The following is a 9697-nucleotide window of genomic DNA, read 5'->3' as shown; positions in this document are numbered from 1 at the left end:
GAGTATGGCTGAAAAATTTCCAAACTGGTGAACCATCGATTCACAGATTTAAGAAACCCAGTGAATTCCAAGCAGGACAAATATTTTTCAGAAAGTACATCTAAATGATTTATAGTAAAACTGTAAAACAACAAAAAGGAGAAAAATCTTAAAAGCAACCAGAGAAAACATAACTTTCAAAGGAACCACAGTCAGACTTACAGCTGACATCTCAACAGCAACAGCAGAAGCCAGAAGAAAGTGAAATGTTATCAACGAGATAAAAGAAAATAACTGCTAATACTCAGTGAAAAAATGTTTCAAGAATGAAGGGGAAAAGATGTATTCTATCCAAAAGAAGGTACGAAAGGACAGAAAGAGAAACAAAAAAAGGAAGAGATAGTGCAAAATAACATAGTAGAAATAAATACAAAAACCTCAATTGTGATAAATGTAAATAGATTAAGGTCTCTGATGAATATATCCTTATACTAGGTTTTTTAAAATATCAATATATTCTGTTTAAAGCAACACAGCTAAAATGTAGAGTCATAAAAGTTCAAAGTAAAAGAATGAAAAAAGTTATGGCAGGCAAATAACTGATGTAACTATATTAAGTTTGAAGTAGTCTTTAAGGCAAAAAGCATTAATAGAGAGGCTTACTACATAATGATAAAAGGATTTATTTACCAGGAACAAGTAATTTTTATCTTATAATTAATGCAGCTAATAATAGAACCTCAATCTACAAGAAAAAAGCAACTATATGGACAAACAGATGAATCCTAGGACCATGGGGAGATTTTATTTACACTTTTCTTAGTAGTTTTTTAAGGATGTAAAAGTTTGAACAGCATAATTAACAAGTTTGACCTAATAGAGCACTGCATCTAATAACTGCAGAACATACATTATTTTTAAGGACGTTTAGAACGTTTACAAAAATGGACCACATCCCAGGCCATAAAACATGTCTTAGGAAATTCCAGAGGCTTACTATGTTATATAAACCTTAATATGAGTAAATTAGAAATTAGTATCAAAAATAACTAGAGGGCTTCCCTGGTGGTGCAGTGGTTGAGAGTCCGCCTGCCGATGCAGGGGACACGGGTTCGTGGCCCGGTCCGGGAAGATCCCACATGCTGCGGAGAGGCTAGGCCCGTGACCCATGGCCGCTGAGCCTGCGCATCCGGAGCCTGTGCTCCGCAACGGGAGGGGCCGCAACGGTGAGAGGCCCGCGTACTGCAACAACAACAAAAAAAAAAACTAGAAAAAAATCCATGTGTTTGGAAATAAACATATTTCTGATTAATCCATAGGCCAAAGGAAAAAAATCATAATGGAAATTAGAAAATATTTTGAATTAAATAATGAAAATAATTTGTATTAAAGATTTTGGGATGCAGCTAAAGTAGCACTTGTTTTTTTTTTTTTGGCCTTAAGTACTTCTATTAGAATAGCAGAAAGACTGAAAATTGAGCTATGCATGCTACTTCAGTTCAAAAAACAGAATAAATCTAAAGATAGGATATGAGTAGAAACAAATGAAACAAGATAAAAGTTGACAAACCCTCTGCCAAGATTATTTATTTTGCCTTCTTCTTGTCTTCATCAACGTTAAGAATTTTAAAAAGGGCTTTAAAAAGGCAACAAGGATATCAAGAAATTTGTTGCCCACATATTTGAAAACCTAACTAAAATGGACAATTACTGGAATAATATAACTAACAAAATTGACTCAAGAAGAAATAGAATAACCATTAAAGAAATAGAAACTTAAGTTGCTCTTACCACAAGGAAAAAATTGTATGGCCACAGTTTTATTGGTTTGTTTTAACCATAGAACAAATGCTTCTGATTTTACTCAATAATATTCCAGGGTGCAGAAAAAGGGGACACTCCCCAACATATTTATGAGACTCACAAGAACCTGAAAGTAAAACTTGAAGAGATGGTATGAAAGAGAAAAATTACAGCCAATCTCTTTAGTGAACATAGATGGAAAAATTCTAAAGAATATCTTAGCCAATTGAATACAATAAATCGTAAAAGTGACCACGACGTGGATTTATCTCAGGGTTGCAAACGTACTTTATCATGAGAAGATAAAATAATATAAGTAATGATATTATCAGATTACAGGGGGGAAAATAATCATCTCGTAGTGAAAAGAAAAAACTCATGATTCAAGGCTTGTTATCAACAGAAGGAACTGTCCTTAATCTAATAAAAGGATCTATGAAAAACCTGTAGCAAGCATCCTAGTTAATGGTGAAATATTAGAAGCATATTGTTTAGGATAAGGAATAAAACAAGGGTACCCAATATCACTACTTCTGTTCAACATTATCCTAGCCAATGAATTAAATGAATTAAGACAAGAAAGAGAATAGAAAGTATAAAGTTTAGAAATGAAGAAGCAAAATTGTTCATTATTTGTAGGTGATAAGATTGTCTACCTGAATGGAATAATTATTAGAATTAATCATAGTTTAGCAAGGTTATAGGATACAAAATCAGTATATGAAGATCAATTATCCTTACATTGCAAACAGAAAATGTATCTTTTATAAAATAATTTTCAAAAGCATCAAACACATAAAATAGTTAGAAATAAGCCTAACAAATAGGTAAGATCTCTATGGGAAAATTAAAAAAACTTTTTAAATTTAAATTTTAAAACTTAAATATAATTAAAAGTTAGGTTTTTAGTTAACCTAGTCTCATTTCGAGTGCCACATATGACTAGTGGCTACAGTATTGGGCAGGTAGACTTAAGCTTTATGGTTACAGAAAACTAAGCAAGTTTTTTTAGTTTGTTGCAGAGAAGTATGATATAGTGATCAATATGACTTTCAAGCCTAGAAATATATTGTATATAATTCTATTTAGATAGAATTCTGTGAGGGAAGTGGAAAAGGACAATATACATGTTCTGAACTACTACGTGTATTTTTCTTTAAAGGATGATAGTGAATATTTAATCACTGTAATATTTGTATGTATTTAAAATAGTGACCGATAGTAAAACATTGGATGTTACGTCATTTGGAACTCTTTAAATTTAGTTGGAAATTGTATATGTTAATTTAAAGTGCAAAGGTACATAGTTCCTCAAAATTATTTGTGGAAACACATGGGCACAGTTTGAAGACAATATCTTAAGAGTACCTGCTTAAGAATTTTTCTTCAATGGATACATATATTAAATCTTCTCATCTTTCAAAAAATAAAAACAAATGTCGAATATTATCAAAGTCTGGTGTCTTTTTTTAAATGATTTTTTTACCTGTTGATATAATGTAGATTTTAAGATCATTAATTACTTTTGTATTTTGTGTATCCCTGGAATATTACTCCAGGGTCCCTTCAAGGTCACATAACCAAAAGCAATTAAAAAGTAATTCAGATTTATTCATATTTCTCAAGGAACATTAATGAAAGTCAAGCTTATAACTACAGCAACACTTATTTAAATCTCCTTTTGTTTTTATCTTATATCCCATGAGCTTCAGAGTCACTATCTCAAACTCTCCATCTCCACTCTCCTCCAAAGCTCCCCGGACACACCTCTCCAGATAGAATCTTCTCCATCCCCCTTCATGTTTCTTGTGCCCCTCCACATTTTGTCCCAACAGGAAATGGAAGTCAAAATTTTGTTCCTGATCATCAGCTATAGGACTCTTGAAAATGGCTGAAGGACATATGGGCTCTATGCCTCTGTTTCTCAGTAATCCGTTACAGAAAGACATTTAGAGTCCTCTGAAAAATGTGGTTGTTTTCACACTCTGGCTGCTTTTCTCGAAAAATCCTCATGGAGAATTCTTTAAGAATAAGTGCTTGACTTTGTTACTGGACTGAAATTTGTTTGGCTGTGTTGTAGTATCATTGAATATAATGATACAGTATTTTATACTATATTGCCCCCAGGGAGGGCACTGGCACTTAGTATGGGACTGAGGAAGGGCACTGCATATATATAATATACATATAGTATACACATTATATATATATATAAAATATATATATGCAGTTCATGTCATTATTATATGTCCTCATAAATGAATAAACTTGCCTTCATGATGTATGTATTTATGTTATGATTCTGGTTAAAATGTCTCATTCTGAGAGACAAATCTGTTCTGAGTCTGTAAACAAAATCTAGTTTCTGATCCTGCAGGGCTGTAGTTCAAATATATGCTCTGAGAAATTTACTCTTTGAGGGCTGTAGTCTTGTTCCCTTGATCCCTGTGATAAACCCAGACATACCCATTTAGCTGAAAAAGTGCTTCTAAAAGGTATTATATGCAGAGTTTTACATTCGGCTTTTCTCATGTACTATTACATCTTGAGCATTTTCCTATACCAATGAATATTCTTTGAGAACATAATCTTAATGGGTCTATAATTTTCCAGAATATAGGTATGCATTTATTTATTTAACCAATTTCTGTTTTGGAAATGCAGGTTGTTTCTAATTTATTTTCTGTAATTATAAAAAGAGATGCAGTGAGTATCCTTATACTTAAAACTTTTTATACATTTCTGTTATTTTCTTAAGCTAAATTCCTAGGACTGGAAATACTAGATCCAATTGAATGAATACTGTGGCCAACTGCATGTTGTTCCCAATACCCATTTTCCCCTTCTAAAGTAAAAGCATTTTAGCTGAGTATATAGCTGCTTGGCTAAAGATAGTTCCCAGCCGGCCTCAAAGCTAGATGTGGCTGTGTGACTAAGTTTTGGCCGATGGGATTTGAGTTTAGTGATAGGGGCCCATAAAGGAATTCTTCAATTCCTTGGTCTTTCTCCAGCTCTTCACTGGCTGGAGGATGACAGAAGCTGAAGCAGTCAAATTGAACCCACAAGTGGAAGTCACATTTTGCAGGTAGCAGCAGGGCCAGCTACAATTTGTGAGGCCCATTGCAAAATGAAACTGCAGGGCCTCTTGTTCGAAAAGGAGAGGAAAATTGCCATTAAAGGTAGTAAAACTTAAAGTTTTCTCTTCTCTCCATGCTCTTTCTTTTGATTTTGCATGGTATTTTTTTGTTGCTATTTAGTGTTGCTCTAAGTAAACTTAAAACCTAGATCATTAACATGAATTTTACCATTCATTATATTGTGCGATGCCAGTTTATAAATGCAAATATAAGAGCATTTAACTCATATGCAGAATCACCAAAATTCCATGATGTGTGTTTTGTAGTTCCTACATGTATATGTATTTCATTCTCATCAGAAGATTTTAAATGCAGCACAAAACTAACTCAAATGTTTTTGTTTCACTTCTTCATACACACATATTGAGTAAGGAAAGATTGAAAGGAAAAAAAGACTATAGGTTTCCCTTTCTTTCTATGTTATCATTTGCAGTGTAAGTGGCTTGTTAATACAGGGAAGTAACACAAGTAAGAAAGGATGTGATAAGATTCCTTAGTTGTTTGTGTTTCTTAGAGTATCAGTCTTCTTTCTGGATTAGAAGCAAGTTCTAGTTCAAATGGAGAGCATGGCCTCCCAGGACTGCCAGGACTGTCAGTGCCCTCCCTCAGACCCTTCCTTAGTCATCAACATAACACACTTTTACTCACTTTGAGTTTCTCTGAACTTCCATGCATTGTGGGTCCACTGGAATTCTTCACTCATGGAGCATTCCCAACATGATATGCAAATAGAGTGCAGGAATGACAGACAGGTATTTTGTATTCCTCTGCTCACATGCATGTTCCATTGTCCCAAGGGACTTTGCTTTTAAAACACAAGTTCAAACATAAGATTATTAAGAATTTCAAGGTTGCAACAGCAGCACATTAAACCAAGCTCTGGGCTCTTCTGAGTGTGGGGCTCTGTGGAACTGCACAGGTCAAACACCCATTAAGCCCGTCCCGGACTGCCTACCTGCTGGGTGTTAAGTGAGATCGAAACACACTTCTACGCAGTTTAAGCTGTTGTATTTTGGGGTCTCTTTGTTACACTTTGTACCCTGACTAATGCGAACACTTTTAGTTCTCAAAACATCCCTTTCTACAACCTGGGGACCATGTGCTACAATGAGTACTCTAAGTCATACTTTTAATATTTTTGAAACAGGAGTGAATCTTATAGTAAGTGTACTTTTAATATATTGCTTTTACTTTTTTTCGCCCTAAAAAGCCATTAAAAGCTAGAGATTTAGTGTGCCTTTTATAATTGAGGGCATCTTCAAGTCAAAGAGAGAGTATATTTACAGAACTTCAGATTCATAAAATGTTTTAGCTAGTAGGCATTAAAGATTAGATGATCCAGCAGATTTTAAAGACTTTTTTATTTTTTTCTTAAACATGGCCTTTTTTGAAATAAATCTTTAGAGAAACTATGTACACACCAACAGATAAAAGCACTGTGGGGTGATAGGTAACCAAGAATACCCACCCCTCCTCTCTGCTGACCTACACTCTAAAAGGAACATTTAGAGAGCAGTTTGAAACATAACGAAAAGATGCAAGCCAGTTCTTTCATCTTTGGCTGGTGCAAACCACTAAGCATCTTTTTAAAATAACAACTTTATTGAGATATAATTGACTTATAATACACTGCACATTTGTGAAGTATAACATTTGATGTCCTGACATATCTATACATCCATGAAACCATCACTGCAATCAAGATATTGATCATATCCATCATCCCTAAAAGTTTATTTATGTACCTTTATAAACCTTTCCTCCCTACCTCACCCTACCCCATCTCCAGGCAATACTGATTTGCTTCCTGTCACTATAGAGATTAGTCTGCATTTTCTAGAGTTTTACATAAATGGTATCATTCAATATATACTCTTGTTTTGGTCTGGCTTCTTTCACTCAGCATAAGTATTTTGAAATTCATCCATATTCATCCTTTTCATTGCTGAGTAGTATTCCATGATATGGATATTCTTCACTGTATTTATCCATTTGCTGCTGATGGACATTTGAGTGGTTTCCAGTTTTTAACTATGACAAATAAAGCTCTGTAAATATTCATGTACAGGTCTTAATGTAGATGTATCTTTTCATTTTTCTTGGGATAAGTACCTTGGAGTGGAATGGCTGGATCTGATCAAATGGTATGTGTGTATTTAAATTTTCAGGAAACTTCCCACTTGTTTTTCAAAGTGACTGTACCATTTTATATTCCCAACAGGAGTATATGAGAGCCTAGTTGCTCTGCATCCTCACCAGCACTTGGTATAGTCAGTTTAAGAAATTTTTAGCCATTCTACTGGGTGTGTGATAGTATCTCATTGTGGTTTTAATTTGTATTTCCATAATGACTAATAATGCTGAGCATCTTTTGGTGTGCTTATTTGCCATCTTCTGTGGTGGAGTGTCTGTACCACTACTTATAAGTCTTTTAACTCTTTAGGTTTTTTTTCCTTGTAAAGTTTCTGCAGTAATGAGAATGCTTTGAGGCATTTTACACTCTATTTGTCTATTCTAAAATTTTGTTGACAGAACTATTAGATAAACAGCATTATTAGTTGGAAACAAAGAAGATCTGTGTTAACAGAGAACTATCCAAATCGGCTGATATTTATGGCAAAGCCAGAGACTATTCACACTCATTCAAGCTTGCAAAAGTAAAGGTGAGTGGGGAAATAATGGCATATAATTGGGAGACAGTGGGAGAAGTTGAGAGAAAGAAGCTAGCCAGGGCAATATTGATTTCGCACCATCCAAAGCTCTCCTCCCACACTGTCTATATCATGGCCAACCCTTCATAGTCTTGTTTTCCCCCATTTTTGTTTTCATTATTATGGATGAACGTTTTGTTATTTTATAGCAAATATGTTAAGTAGATGGGAACCCTAGTTCAGCAGAGGAAACTAGCTATGGGCTATTCTTTGTGGTAAGATTGCCAAGAATTTTCAATAGTGGGCCACTTGATCAGAAATCCATGTGTACACAGAAGAAAGTTTATCCATATGCCAGTGTTAATGTATAGCAAGTTTTGTATTTTGAAAAATGATTTTATACAAAAGTGCAGTAATAAGCCTAGAGTTTGACCTTGTCTCTCTAGAAAGCAGGTGGAGTGAGGACACTGATCTAGATCGGAGACAGTTTGTCATGGAGTGGAATGGGTGTGAGCAGGGTAAAGTACGGAAAGGCCTGGGCAAGGGCAGAAGTGAAGATAACATTTAAAGTGAAGAGGAGAGAAGAGCTAGTCATGTAAGAGAGGAAGAGAAGATAGACAACTTTCAGCCAGCTCTCCTTCCATTTCCGCCTTGGCCTGTATGAGAGAGGGCATTTCTGCTGCTCCCACACCCTCTGTCTACCCTTCTGACTAGCTTCTTTCTGAGGGAGGAAGAATTACTCAAGTGCTCAAAGCACAGGGTAATTACTAAACACATTTAACTAGAGAATGGAGTCTCTAAGCTGATGTTCCCTCTTTTGCGATTACAGTCCCCTATTTCAGTTCACTGGGTCAGGGCCTGACCATTCTTTCTTCTACATATGTGCTCTGCATAAACTGTCTCTGGTCTGTTCCACACCTTTCCATCACCCCTGAGTGATGGAAACAATGGAAGGTTCTTTAGGATTCCAGACCTAAACAGCATAATCTGATTTGGCTTGACAAAGATCTCTGCACTGGGAGACAATTGGGTGCCTATCAGTTAATAAAAAGGTATTTTATTTTCCATTTGGTTATTGTTTTCATGCACACATTCCTCAGTCAGGAATCACTGAAGAGGTTTGAGTGGTAGGATTTCAGCCCCTAAACTGAAACTCTGACATTTCCATAATTAATCCTAAACAAGGTCCCAATCCAAATGGAGCCCAAAAGAGGCAAAAGTAGTATCTAAGATAGAAGGGCCAAAACTAGGGTCAAGGTGACAGGAGAAGTTCAGAGGGTAAATAGAAAGTGGAAACAGGCTCCCTTTGAGCTTCATCTGTGGGTAGAGAGGAAACCATCATTCATCCATCCATCTATTCATCCATCCATTCATCCACTCATCAACACATTTCTGAGTTCCAGGCACTGGGCTGTGACTTTTATGAAACAGTAGTGAACAAATCGGACACTGTCTGAGGGAGGAATGGGAGAAAACTGGGGGTGTATGTGAATTTGTCAGGAAAAAGAAAAAAAAAATCAGAGAGAATGAGAGATGGCACAGCATTTTCCCCCAATCTTGGACTTGTTGAAACTCCTATAGAGAGATTAGAACTAAACAAGGGAGCTTACTCATGAGCAAGTCTGGGGGACTCTGGGCATAAGCAGTACTGATTTGAGGATCAGGTGACGAAACAGAGCACAGAGTTGGAGAAGGGTTATTGTTTCCATTTTTTCCAAGAACCCAGCACTTACCTGTAAAGTAGATATTATTAGCATTCACCAAAATCTGTTCTCTTCGCCTTTATATATATGGAAGACCTCTCTGCACTTTTCGGGCCTCTTGCAGTTGAGTGGGCCCGTGGCGCTGGCTACGTGCAGTCTAAAGCAGAGAAGAGCTGGTGAGGAGCCGTTAAGCCCCTTATCTGGTGAGTATCCCTGTAAGCCTGCTTGGTTGACCAGGGAGGTTTCCTGCTCCCAACGGGGCAACTACAGGACACTGCCACAGAATCTAATAAAGATCTGGGCACCCTTTAGGGCAACTATTTCATGTATAGCATCACTTATAAGTGAAATAGCCCTAAAGCGTGCCCAACTCTTTATTAGATTTTGTGGCAGTGAGAAATAAACATTTGTCATGGCAAGCCAC

The sequence above is a fragment of the Lagenorhynchus albirostris genome, chromosome 7 (assembly GCF_949774975.1).
Source record: "Lagenorhynchus albirostris chromosome 7, mLagAlb1.1, whole genome shotgun sequence".
Taxonomy (NCBI): domain Eukaryota; kingdom Metazoa; phylum Chordata; class Mammalia; order Artiodactyla; family Delphinidae; genus Lagenorhynchus; species Lagenorhynchus albirostris.
This window is presented reverse-complemented; position numbering follows the sequence as displayed.